Source organism: Eumetopias jubatus, unplaced genomic scaffold (assembly GCF_037043125.1).
Source record: "Eumetopias jubatus isolate StellerSeaLion01/CBP00866 unplaced genomic scaffold, mEumJub1_p1.0 scaffold_5, whole genome shotgun sequence".
In the NCBI taxonomy this organism is placed as follows: Eukaryota; Metazoa; Chordata; class Mammalia; order Carnivora; family Otariidae; genus Eumetopias; species Eumetopias jubatus.
The window spans coordinates 134947981-134962360 of record NW_028274811.1 but is presented as its reverse complement, the minus strand read 5'-3'; the positions used below and the strand labels follow the sequence as shown (position 1 = coordinate 134962360).

At 36.1% G+C, this 14380-nt stretch overlaps 1 pseudogene; it reads left to right on the top strand.

The window, feature by feature from the left end:
• The first annotated feature begins 480 nt into the window (after nt 1-480).
• LOC114204720 (cyclin-dependent kinases regulatory subunit 2 pseudogene) lies at nt 481-712 on the top strand (annotated as a pseudogene).
• The last annotated feature ends 13668 nt before the right edge of the window (nt 713-14380 follow it).

The window sequence follows — 14380 nt, the reverse complement described above, 5'->3', positions numbered from 1 at the left end:
TTCTTTCTTTTTCTTTAAGGATTTTATTTAATTATTTATGCAAGAGCGGGGGATGGGGTGGCAAAGAGACGGGGAGACAGCATCTCAAGCAGACTCTGTGCTGAGCACAGCCCCTGAGGTGGGGCTCAATCTCCCAGCCCTGAGATCATGACCCGAGCCAAAATCAAGAGTCAGACACTTAAGGACTAAGCCACCCAAGCATCCCAGTTATTTTTTAATCACAAGAGTTTTGAAATATGAGAACTATAATTGATCATATAATGACTACCCCATTAACCCACTTACTCATATACTCTCAAGTGTAACAAAGGCAAATCTCCAAGTAAAGAGAATATACATTCTTAAAACAAAATAATATAACTGACAAGATTTCAAATCTGTTTTATATAAGCAATCAGGTCTTTGCCTTGGCCTGACCTGAATGTGTGGTCTGCCGTGCCCACTCTTCACGTCTTCCTTGCTCTGCCTGCCCACAGGATCATGCACAAGCAGATCTACTCTCCGGACAAGTATTTCCACAAGTACTACAAGTACCGGCATGTAACCCAGAGAATTTTCCAAACAAGTACCAACAACCCATCTGATATCTGAAGAGGATTGGAGGAGACTTGGTGTCCAACAGAGTCTAGGCTGTGTTCATTACATGACTCATGAGCCAGAACCATATATTCTTCTCTTTAGAACACCTTTTTCAAAAGATCAACAAAAATGAAGTACAAAATCTGGGGATCATCAATTAAATACTTTTTCAGAAAAAATGTATCTGTGTATATAAGGTAGTATTCAGTAAATACTTGAAAAATATACAAATAATTCATCCATACCTGTGCAAGAGCTTTATTTTTCACAACAACAGAGCACAGTTGAATGCAACTGCAAGTAGGTTACTGTAAGATGCTTAAGATAAAATTTTTGTAGTCAGTTTTTCTCTTAATGTAAGTGCCTGTTTGGCTTTGCCTATTACTTTTGTTAAATAAAGTTTGTATGTTGTGTTTATTAAAAAAATCTGTTTTGTATAACTAGAATTGTGTAAGATGCCTTCAAATAGTTGTTTTGCAAAAAGTCATGTTTTAGCAGATTGTCATTATAAATATATATGTAATAAAAACCATTTTATTGACATATACATAATAAAACTGAATTCTCTGACTGCATTTGTTTAAAGCTGAAGACATCTTAATTTTAAAAGATTTTAATTTCTTATTTATGAATTTGGGGTGTGGAAATCCAACATCTAATATAAATTCACTAGAGTAAATTAAGTCAAATACCTAGGACTCAAAACTTTAGAGTAGCATCAATCAATCAATCAATCCAGAACCGATGTGTGGGTGGGGTGTTTTAAACTATAGAGAATCAAGAATAAGGATTACAGTGGACTTCTTGACAGAGACCATGTAAATAAAAGGAGAGTCAAGGGAAATATTTACAGTGTTAGAAAAAAAAAAAAAGAACAACAAAAGACCTAGAATTCTTAGAATTCTTTATCCAGCAAAAATGCCATTCAAAAGGAAAGCAGAAATAAAGACTCCCCATACCTTGAGTTTGAACTCCGTGAGTAAAGAAACCAAGTCATGTGGTCTGACAAAACCCCAGTGCCTAAAATTGTATCCAAAGCATAATTTGTCCTAAAAATTGCTTAAGGAAGGAAAGAGGTGGGCAACATAGAAAGTCGGGAAAGAAGGCAAGAAGGAAGAGATGGAGGGAGGGAAGAAGGAAGTGAAATTGATGTACCACATAAATCTTGATGTGTGCTTTGAGTAAATTGATTCATGCTGGCTCATTTACTCATGGAGGTTAAAATGGAATGGAATAAGTTGGGAGATCTTTTTGTTTGTTTTCTATTTAGTTTTTGAGATATTTTAAGGTACTTATCATAGATACTTGACAATTGATGTAGCTATAAATTAGTTGCAGAAAACATTTTTTTGGTACTTATAAGCTATAAAACAGTTGCGAAACACACTAACTGAAGTATATATTTAAGAAAAAGAAAGTCAACATTGACTACATAAAACTGTTTCATTTGCACCACACTCCAGCACTAAAATTGGTTTAGAAGTAGTACTACGTCTGTCAATGTGGCTAAATATTTGTTCTGAGTTACCCACCCATTACGGAAGAAAGGGAAAGACAGAACTTGAGATAAATAGCTTAAAAAAAAAAAGATATTCGAATAGGTAATAAAAGTCTGCTAAGTCTACCTCTCCATCCTAAAATTAATTTGAATTGAGGCTAGAACAGTAGGGATATAGTATACATGTCCATAAGCTCTGCCCAAAGGATGGATACCCATTTCAACCCGCAACTGGGAACCCGAATCTTTGATCAGCTATGAGTTGGAGGAATGAAACACATACTTCTATTCTGAGATGTTGAGAAGTGGAGGCAGTGTCCTCTAACTAGTGTCCTACTGACTTCATCTGAAGACAAAAGCAAATCTTTATTGCAGGGATATTTCTCTAGTATAGATGTGTAAGAGTTACAAATATTCAAATCAAAGTGTGGATTTACAAAGTTCACCTGGTATAAGATAAGGCAATCCACTATAAGTGAAATTTGGCTAGAGATGGAAATAATATATCTAAAATACCAAAGTCTGAGTGAATTAAAGTTATGATATAAAGACTTTAAAGGACATACTCATGAAAATTTTGAAGAAATAAAAGAAGCAATAAAAAATATTCCTTCAAAAAGATTATGAGGAATTAGCTCTTAAAATGGATTTTCTATATGTAAAGTATGTAATTCAATATATTAGTTAAACAGCATATTAAAATGAACTAAAACAGGAAAGAGCCAAACAAATTAAATGTATCCAAAGATAGTGCGTCAAAGGCATAGATATACAGAAGATGAAAAAAAAAAGATATATGAAGAATAAATTGAGATTTAATGTATATCATCAGCATTTCAGATGTAGAGAATAGAAAGAATGGAAATAGAATAATATTTTAAAAGATAATGTTTGGGTTTTATACTATATCTGAAACAGGATTAACAAAATGGAACTCAAGCCTGAACACACCATATGAAATTATAAATCACCAACCTGACAAAAACAAATATTTAACACAGCAACAAAGAGAGAGATTATGTGAAAGGGGTCAAAATTAAAACTGTAGCAAGGACAGATGACCCAAACAGGGGAATACTGTCATCAAAATATTGAGAGAAAATAAGTATTAAACTAGAATATGTACCCTAATATTTTCCTTTTAATCTCTGGGTTTAGTCACACTTCATGCTCTGGGTTCCTGGAAGTTTTTGGTGAGCATCAACCTGCTCTCTTGGGCTCTACCTTTACTTTTTCTCAGCCCTTGGGGGTCTTCGGCAAGGGATCAGAGGATGGAAGCATGGAAGTCCTTAGGTTTTCTCTCTATCGGTTCATAGGTGATGGAGCTCCTTCTTTCAAAGTCCTCAAATCATTTGCATTGATCCTTTCCTACAGCTATAGCTCTTCCTGGATCTAGTTTCCTGCCCCATCAACTCTTCAGGCCTTGAGGTAGAAACTTCTCCCTGATGTTTCCAGCCCTGGAAAGCTTCATTATACCTCGCTGGTTTTCATTATCTGATCACACCTTGGTACATAGTCTGTTCTGTATTATTCTATTTGAGTATTCATTTTGTTTCTATCAAAACACCCAAAATAATATTATAAGATTTAAATAGCAATACATAGTGATAACATAGTTGACTGCTAGAAAATTTAATAAGGGAATATCTAGAGGAAAAATATCAGTAAGAAGGAAAAATTTAAATAATATAAAATAAAAAGCTATAGGGGGCCTGGGTGGCACAGTCAGTTAAGTGACCAATTCTAGGTTTTGGCTCAGGTCGTGATCTAAGGGACATGGGATCGAGCCCCACATGGGGCTCCACACTCAGCACAGAGGCTGCTTGATATTCTCTCTCCCTTTCCCTTTGCTCTTGCCTCTTATGCTCTTTCTCTCTCAAATAAATAAATATTTTTTAAAAAAAGCTTTATACAAATTCTTTAGAAATTTTTTGTAAATCCTCTGAATAAAGTCTAGTATCTGTAACAAAATAATAACAATACTAATAAGAACATTCAATATTCGGGCACCTGGGTGGCTCAGTTGGTTAAGCGACTGCCTTTGGCTCAGGTCATAATCCTGGAGTCCCAGGATCGAGTTCCGGATCAGGCTCCCTGCTCAGTGGGGAGTCTGCTTCTCCCTCTGACCCTCCCCCCTCTCGTGTTCTCTCTCTCATTCTCTCTCTCTCTCTCAAATAAATAAATAAAATCTTAAAAAAAAGATCTTAAAATAAAGAACATTCAATATTCTATGAGGATAAAAAACGCAAATGCTGACCACAAAAATTAAGGTATTTGGATGAAAATGATCATACTTAAAATGTTCTAACATTTTCATTACTGAGGAGAGATATTTAAATTTCAATTTTGCAAAAATAAATAATAAAAAATAAATTTCAATTTTGCTATGTTAAATATGTGGCAAAATTCTGAATCTATTACAAGACATCTTATGTACAAATTACAAATAGTAGATATAAATAAATATGAAATAAGAAAAAAGAAAACAGACAAGATTCAATTATCTCAAAAAAATGAACAGAGGGAAAAAGAAGTATAGACAGAGGATCACAAATAAACCACAAAAAGACAAATACTGCATAATTCCACTTAAGGTATCTGAAGTAGTGAAACTGATAGCATCAAATTGTGGAATAGGGGGCACCTGGGTAGCCCAGTCGGTTAAGCATCTCCTGGTCATGATCCTAGGGTCCCGGGATCAAGGCCCCATGTCGGGCTCCCTGCTCCATGGAGACCCTGCTTCTCCCTCTCCCTCTTACCCTCCCCCTAGCTCATGCGTACTCTCTCTCTCTCTCTATCTCTATCTCAAATAAATAAATAAAATCTTTTAAAAAATTGTGGAATATTTGGTGCAGGGAGTAGGGGAGGGAAAAATGTGGAGTCATCAACCATAAGGCATGAAGTTTCAGTTAAACATGAGAAATACTTCTAGAAATCTACTGAGCAATATTGTACCTATAATGTATACCTAAAATTTTGTTAAGAGGGTAGATTCATGTTAAGTGTTCTTACCACAATGAAATAGATTTTAAAAAGTATATTTTATCTAAACAGTTGTAAGAAAAAGTAGAAATGATTGAATAGTTCTACTATTTAAGAAAATAAAGAAGAATTTATATCAACTCAGACTGAAAATGAGTTATGGATAGTATCCAGTGGGTTGTTTATGAAAGAGTGGCACAGAGAGGGAAGGACATGTTATTTTTTTTTCCTCATGACAATGGACAGAGTCAGAAGCCAAAAATGAAACACAATATGTAGTAAGAATAGTATTAAAAAATAGAAACCTCCTTTTGGACAGGAGATATCACAGATATAAAGAGATGGTCGGGAATTCATAGAATGTCGGTATGAATTCAGTCATATGGGCGAATGTTCCTTAGAGGAATATGGTTCATCTTTATTATGTTCTCAACAACCTGACTTTCTGACTCCTCTTAACTTTCCTAGGAAATTACATTGGATACAAGAAACCTCCATACTCAGTGGGCTGGAAAAGTGACGATCTTCATTTTGTTAGGCAGTCAGCCAAGAGGCAGCGTATCTATAATTGTAGAGGTAAGCACAGAGATGTGACTCTTAGAAAGTCTCACTTCTAAATTATAAATAAAATAAACATTCCACAAATCTTGTCCAACACCAATATTTAACCTAGCATCGTGGGTTGTCTCTGTTAATCTTATAGGCTGAGCTTTAGAGTTATGGCCGGGTCTCTAAAGGCTGAGACGCAGGAAAAGTTGTCTAGACTCTTACTGAGGGACTCATAAAACACAGAAATGATATTTCAAACACCACAGTTGGAAACCTTTAAACAATTCAGGAATGAATATTCTTTACTTACAGAAATGAAAACCTAAATAGACAGGCTATTCTGGGTCAGGTTCTCTATGTACCATTTTGCTGATAGAGCCAGAGCATGAGTGCAAATTCAGACGGTCCTTATTTTAACGTTTATCACTCTGTACCTCCTACATACTTAGGTACTCAGGAATTGCTTATATAGATTGCACAGATAAGTCAAAATCTTTTATGGCAGAAACTTTAAATTGTTCCCACTTATTTTTTTCCCTGTTTATTACACCTGCTTCATTCCAAAAAGAATTTAATGCAGCAATGTATCGGTTAGTTGCTGATATGTAAGTTACAAACGACAATTTAGCTGCTGGGAAGTTTATAATAATCGCCAACCAAAATATGAATGGTAAATTTTTTCTCCATTCATGCACCCATAAATAACTCTAATCCACTCTGAATTAATAAAATAAAATGAACACTTTGAAAGAGGGAAAACAAAGTTCTATTTTTACCATCTTTTAACCATTGATTATGATTTTTTAATATCTCTTATTTATATGCTAATAAAATTGAGTAAAAGTTCTGTTATCTGCAGTAATAGATATCCACAATGGCACTACTTTTTACAGTGCATTTCAGCGTATTAAATTTTGAGAAATATAAATTTTTCTGAAGGACTATAAAGAGGTAAATAAATATGTTAGTATGACATATTTCTTACAAAATTATCTTTAAGGTTTCATATTTCTTTAATGTCCTATATATATAAATTAAATTTCTTTTAAATGTTTTTATTCTTTTCATAAATATAAAATTAACTACTGTTTTGTCTCATTAATGTGTTGTATTATATTTATGGACATGATATAATTATAATTTTTATTGTATTACATTAGCCTTGGTGTCTTAAGATGTAGTTGTTGGCTTTACAATTTCAGAAACTCAGTTTTATCTTTTCATTATGAATTATCAAACTCTAGAGGAGGGGAAATTCACTAGTGAAATGAATTTGAGACTGGCTGATAAGTTAAATGGCAATTTGTCTATTTAAAATATGTTATAAATATCATCTGATCACTAGAATGGAGAGGAAGTAAATTTATGATCCCCGAAAGTAGTGTAAGTATAAAGATAGTTCAGTATTCATAGAGAAGAAGAAATAAATGTGACTTATCTTAAGGTAAATTTCCATCCACTTACTTACCTCTGGTGAATTTCCCTTTTCTATTTCAGGAATAAATCTGTTGCTTATGAACAAACAATGAGTTGAAGGTTTTAGAGAAAACTTCTTTGAGACACAAAAACCAATACATGATTTTTAGCTTACTTTTTCTGGTACATTAGAAAGCCCATCATTTTTCTCTGTAAAAAGCATGTAAGAGTTTTCAGGGTTATATATTATTTTGCCTCAGTAATAGCTATATGTGTAATTCTATTTTAGAAAAACATCCTGATTTGCACACACACAAAATCACCTACAAACCATAGCTAAAGATGTATTAATTTTGGAAACATCCCCACATCCCTTTTTAAAGTAAATCCTAGTTATTGTATCAAAAGTGACAATTCCTAAACTCATATTCATACTTTAGAGCTTTTGTTGTGTCTGGAATTAAAAGTCAACCATGGTTTAACTACACACATATTTACTTGATCTTTTAAATTTTCAACAAAACAAATTTTTTTAAGTTAACAATACATTGTAAAATTATTTGTTGTCTTTAAATTTTTTTATTGTTATGTTAATCACCATACATTACATCATTAGTTCTTGATGTAGTGTTCCATGATTCGTTGTTTGTGCGTAACACCCAGTGCTCCACGCAGAACGTGCCCTCCTTAATACCCATCACCAGGCTAACCCATCCCCCCACCCCCTCCCCTCTAGAACCCTCAGTTTGTTTTTCAGAGTCCATCGTCTCTCATGGTTCGTCTCCCCCTCTGACTTACTCCCCTTCATTCTTCCCCTCCTGCTATCTTCTTCTTTTTCGTTTTTCCTAACATATCTTGCATTATTTGTTTCAGAAGTACATATTTGTGATTCAACAGTCTTGCACAATTCACAGCGCTCACCATAGCACATACCCTCCCCAATGTCTATCACCCAGCCACCCCATCCCTCCCAGCCCCCACCAATCAGCAACACACAGTTTGTTTCCTGAGATTGAGAATTCCTCATATGAGTGAGGTCATATGATACATGTCTTTCTCTGATTGACTTATTTCACTCAGCATAACACCCTCCAGTTCCATCCACGTCGCTGCAAATTGCAAGATCTCATTCCTTTTGATGGCTGCATAATATTCCATTGTGTATATATACCACCTCTTCTTTATCCATTCATCTGTTGATGGACAACTTGGCTCTTTCCACAGTTTGGCTATTGTGGACATTGCTGCTATAAACATTGGGGTGCACGTACCCCTTTGGATCCCTACATTTGTATCTTTGTGGTAAATACCCAGTAGTGCAATTGCTGGATTGTATGGTAGCTCTATTTTCAACTGTTTGAGGAACCTCCATACTGTTTTCCAGAGTGGCTGCACCAGCTTGCATTCCCACCAACAGTGTAGGAGGGTTCCCCTTTTCCACATCTCCGCTAGCATCTGTTGTTTCCTGACTTGTTAATTTTAGCCATTCTGACTGGTGTGAGGTGGTATCTCATGGAGGTTTTGATTTGGATTTCCCTGATGCTGAGCGATGTTGAGCACTTTTTCATGTGTCTGTTGGCCATTTGGATGTCTTCTTTGGAAAAATGTCTGTTCATGTCTTCTGCCCATTTCTTGATTGGATTATTTGTTCTTTGGGTATTGAGTTTGATAATTTCTTTATAGATTTTGGATACTAGCCCTTTATCTGATATGTCATTTGCAAATATCTTCTCCCATTCTGACTGCTGTCTTTTGGTTTTGTGGACTGTTTCTTTTGCTGTGCAAAAGCTTTTTATCTTGATGAAATCCCAATAGTTCATTTTTGCCCTGGCTTCCCTTGCCTTTGGCGATATTTCTAGGAAGAAGTTGCTGCGGCTGAGGTCGAAGAGGTTGCTGCCTGTGTTCTCTTTTAGGATTTTGATGGACTCCTGTCTCACGTTTAGGTCTTTCAACCATTTGGAGTCTATTTTTGTGTGTGGTGTAAGGAAATGTTCCAGTTTCATTTTTCTGAATGTGGCTGTCCAATTTTCCCAACACCATTTGTTGAAGAGACTGTCTTTTTTCCATTGGACATTCTTTCCTGCTTTGTCAAAGATAAGTTGACCATAGAGTTGAGGGTCCATTTCTGGGCTCTCGATTCTGTTCCATTGATCTACGTGTCTGTTTTTATGCCAGTACCATACTGTCTTGATGATGACAGGTTTGTAATAGAGCTGGAAGTCCAGAATTGTGATGCCGCCAGCTTTGCTTTTCTTTTTCAAGATTCCTCTGGCTATTCGGGGTCTCTTCTGGTTCCATACAAATTTTAGGATTATTTGTTCCATTTCTTTGAAAAAAGTGGATGGTATTTTGATGGGGATTGCACTAAATGTGTAGATTGCTCTAGGTAGCATTGACATCTTCACAATGTTTGTTCTTCCAATCCATGAGCATGGAACGTTTTTCCATTTCTTTGTCTTCTTCAATTTCTTTCATGAGTATGTTATAGTTTTCTGAGTACAGATCCTTTGCCTCTTTGGTTAAATTTATTCCTAGGTATCCTATGGTTTTGGGTGCAATTATAAATGGGATCAACTCCTTGTTTGTCTCTCTTCTGTCTTGTTGGTGTATAGGAATGCCACTGATTTCCGTGGCATTGATTTTATATCCTGCTACTTTACTGAATTCCTGTATGAGTTCTAGCAGTTTTGGGGTGGAGTCTTTTGGGTTTTCATGATATGATACAGTATCATATCATCTGCAAAGAGTGAGAGTTTGACTTCCTCTTTGCCGATTTGGATGCCTTTGATTTCTTTTTGTTGTCTGATTGCTGTGGCTAGGACTTCTAATACTATGTTGGAATAGCAGTGGTGATAGTGGACATCCCTGCTGCGTTCCTGACCTTAGGGGAAAAGCTCTCAGCTTTTCCCCATTGAGAATGATATTTGCTGTAGGTTTTTCATAGATGTCTTTTATGATATTGAGGTATGTACCCTCTATCCCTATACTCTGAAGAGTTTTGATCAAGAAAGGATGCTGTACTTTGTCAAATGCTTTTTCTGCATCTATTGAGAGGATCATATGATTCTTGTTCTTTCTTTTGTTAATGTATTGTATCACGTTGATTGATTTGCGGATGTTGAACCAGCCTTGCAGCCCAGGGATAAATCCCAATTGGTCATGGTGAATAATCCTTTTAATGTACTGTTGGATCCTATTGGCTAGTATTTTGGTGAGAATTTTTGCATCCATGTTCATCAAGGATATTGGTCTGTAGTTCTCCTTTTTGATGGGGTCTTTGTCTGGTTTTGGGATCAAGGTAATGGTGGCCTCATAAAATGAGTTTGGAAGTTTTCCTTCTATTTCTATATTTTGGAAGTTTCAGGAGAATACGTATTAATTCTTTAAATGTCTGATAGAATTCCCCTGGGAAGCCATCTGGCCCTGGGGTTTTGTTTGTTGTGAGATTTTTGATGACTGCTTCAATTTCCTTAGTGTTTATAGGTCTGTTCTGGTTTTCTATTTCTTCCTGGTTCAATTTTGGTAGTTGATACATCTCTAGGAATGCACCCATTTCTTCCAGGTTATCTAATATGCTGGCATAGAATTGCTCATAATATGTTCTTATAATTCTTTGTATTTCTTTGGTGTTGGTTGTGATCTCTCCTCTTCCGTTCATGATTTTGTCGATTTGGGTCATTTCTCTTTTCTTTTTGATAAGTCTGGCCAGGGGTTTATCAATCTTGTTAATTCTTTCAAAGAACCAGCTCCTAGTTTCATTGATCTGTTCTACTGTTCTTTTTGTTTCTAGTTCATTGATTTCGGCTCTGATCTTTATTATTTCTCTTCTCCTGCTGGGTTTAGGCTTTCTTTGCTGTTCTTTCTCCAGCTCCTTTAGGTGTAGGGTTAGGTTGGGTATTTGAGACCTTTCTTGTTTCTTGAGAAAGGCTTGTATTGCTGTATACTTTCCTCTCAGGACTGCCTTTGCTGTATCCCAAAGATTTTGAACAGTTGTGTTTTCATTTTCATTGGTTTCCATGAATTTTTTTAATTCTTCTTTAATTTCCTGGTTGACCCATTCATTCCTTAGTAGGATGCTCTTTAGCCTCCATGCATTTGAGTTCTTTCCAACTTTCCTCTTGTGATTGAGTTCTAGTTTCAAAGCATTGTGGTCTGAAAATATGCAGGGAATGATCCCAATATTTTGGTACCAGTTGAGACCTGATTTGTGACCTAGGATGTGATCATTCTGGAGAATGTTCCATGGGCACTAGAGAAGAATGTATATTCCATTGCTTTGGGATGGAATGTTCTGAATATGTCTGTGAAGTCCATTTGGGCCAGTGTGTCATTTAAAGTCTTTATTTCCTTGTTGATCTTTTGCTTAGATGATCTGTCCATTTCAGTCAGGGGGGTGTTAAGTCCCCCACTATTATTGTATTACTGTCAATGTGTTTCTTCGCTTTTGTTATTTTTTTTAAATTTTTTAATTTTTTATTGTTATGTTAATCACCATATATTACATCATTTGTTTTGGTGTAGTGTTCCATGATTCATTGTTTGTTCATAACACCCAGTGCTCCATGCAGAATGTGCCCTCTTTAATACCCATCACCAAGCTAACCCATCCCCCTACCCTCCTCCCCTCTAGAACCCTCAGTTTGTTTTTCAAAGTCCATCATCTCTCCTGGTTCGTCTCCCCCTCTGACTTACTCCCCTTCATTCTTCCTCTCCTGCTATCTTCTTCTTTTTCCTTTTTCTTAAAATATGTTGCGTTATTTGTTTCAGAAGTACAGATCAGTGATTCAACAGTCTTACACAATTCAGAGCACTCACCGTAGCACATACCCTCCCCAGTGTCTATCACCCAGCCACCCCATCCCTCCCACCCCCCACCACTCCAGCAACCCTCAGTTTGTTCCTGAGATTAAGAATTTCTCATATCAGTGAGGTCATATGATACATGTCTTTCTCTGATTGACTTATTTCACTAAGCATAACACCCTCCAGTTCCATCCACGTCGTTGCAAATGGCAAGATCTCATTCCTTTTGATGGCTGCATAATATTCCATTGTGTATATATACCACCTCTTCTTTATCCATTCATCTGTCGATGGACATCTTGGCTCTTTCCACAGTTTGGCTATTGTGGACATTGCTGCTATAAACATTGGGGTGCACGTACCCCTTCGGGTCCCTACATTTGTATCTTTGGAGTAAATACCCAGTAGTGCAATTGCTGGATCGAATGGTAGCTCTAATTTCAACTGTTTGAGGAACCTCCATACTGTTTTCCAGAGGGGTTGCACCAGCTTGCATCCCCTTCACTTTTGTTATTAATTGCCTTATATAATTGGCTGCTCCCATGTTCGGGGCATAGATATTTACAATTGTTAGATCTTCTCATTGGATAGAACCTTTAAGTAGGATATAGTGTCCTTCCTCATCGCTTATAACAGTCTTTGGTTTAAAATCTAATTTGTCTGATATAAGGATTGTCACCCCAGCTTTCTTTTGGTGTCCATTAGCATGGTAAATTATTTTCCACCCCCTCACTTTCAATCTGGGGGTGTCTTTGGGTCTAAAATGAGTCTCTTGCAGACAGCATATCGATGGGTCTTGTTTTTTAATCCAATCTGATAGCCTGTGTCTTTTGATTGGGGCATTTACCCCACTTACATTCAGGGTAACTATTGAAAGATACGGATTTAGTGCCATTGTATTGCCTGTAAGGTGACTGTTACTGAATATTGTCTGTGTTCCTTTCTGGTCTATGCTGTTTTTAGGCTCTCTCTTTGCTTAGAGGACCCCTTTCAATATTTCTTGTAGGGCTGGTTTCATGTTTTCAAATTCCTTTAGTTTTTGTTTGTCCTGGAAGATTTTTATCTCTCCTTCTATTTTCAATGACAGCATAGCTGGATATAGTATTCTTGGCTGCATATTTTTCTCATTTAGTGCTCTGAGGATATCATGCCAGTCCTTTCTGGCCTGCCAGGTCTCTGTGGATAGGTCTGTTGCCAATCTAATGTTTCTACGATTGTAGTTTACATATCTCTTCTCCCGAGCTGCTTTCAGGATTTTCTCTTTGTCTCTGAGACTCGTAAGTTTTACTATTAGATGTCGGGGTGTTGACCTATTTTTATTGATTTTGAGAGGGGTTCTCTGTGCCTCCTGGATTTTGATGCCTGTTTCCTTCCTCACATTAGGGAAGTTCTCTGCTATTATTTGCTCCAATATACCTTCTGACCCTCTCTCTCTTTCTTCTTCTTCTGGGATCCCAATTATTCTAATGTTGTTTCATCTTATCGTATCACTTATTTTTCGAATTCTGCCCTCGTGATCCTGTAGTTGTTTCTCTCTCTTCTTCTCAGTCTCTTTATTTTCCATCATTTGGTGTTCTATATCGCTCATTCTCTCTTCTGCCTCATTTATCCTAGCAGTTAGTGCCCCCATTTTTGATTACACCTCATTAATAGCCTTTTTGATTTCGACTTGGTTAGATTTTAGTTCTTTTATTTCTCCAGAAAGGGTTTCTCTAATAACTTCCACGCTTTTTTCAGGCCCAGCTAGTATCTTTAAAGTCATGATTCTGAACTCTAGGTCGACATCGTACTAATGTCCGTATTGAGTAGGTCCCTGGCTGACGGTACTATCTCTTGTTCTTTTTGTTGAGGTGATTTTTTTCATCTTGTCATTTTGTCCAGAGGAGAATAGATGAATGAGAGAACAAAATGCCAACAGGTTAAGAACGTCCCCAGCAAATATACTCTATACAAATCAGAAAAGACCTGAAACCAGGGGAAAAGAAAGGGAGAGAAAGAAAAATGAAAGAGAAAAGAAAGAAAGAAAAAAAAACAAAACAAAAAGAAAAAGATTAAAAACAAAAACGAACAATACAAAAAAAAAACGAATATGATCAAATATGATCAGGCTAGTGCATAGATCAGTGCCACACACTAGATTTTGGGCGTATTTTGGTCTGTTAGAAAAAAGTGCCTCCTAAAATTATAAAGGAAGAAAGACTTATATATGTACAAAATAAGGGTTGATACAATGAAGGGATGGAAGATGACTGTAAAGATGAAAAGTATAAAAGATTTTATAAAAGGAATTGATACGATAAGAAGTTTGAAAAAAGAAAGAAGAAGATTTAAAAAAAAAAAGGGAGAGAATGTGATCAGGCAGGAGACTAGAACAAAGCCATACACTAGTGATTTAGGGTATATTTTGATCTGTTAGAAGAAACTGTATCTCAAAATTTTAAAGAGAGAACAACTTATATATAAATATGCCAAAAATAAGGGTAACTACTATGAAGGGATAAAATATGACTCTAAAAATGAAAAATATTCTTTATTTTTAAAAAAGGGATTGAT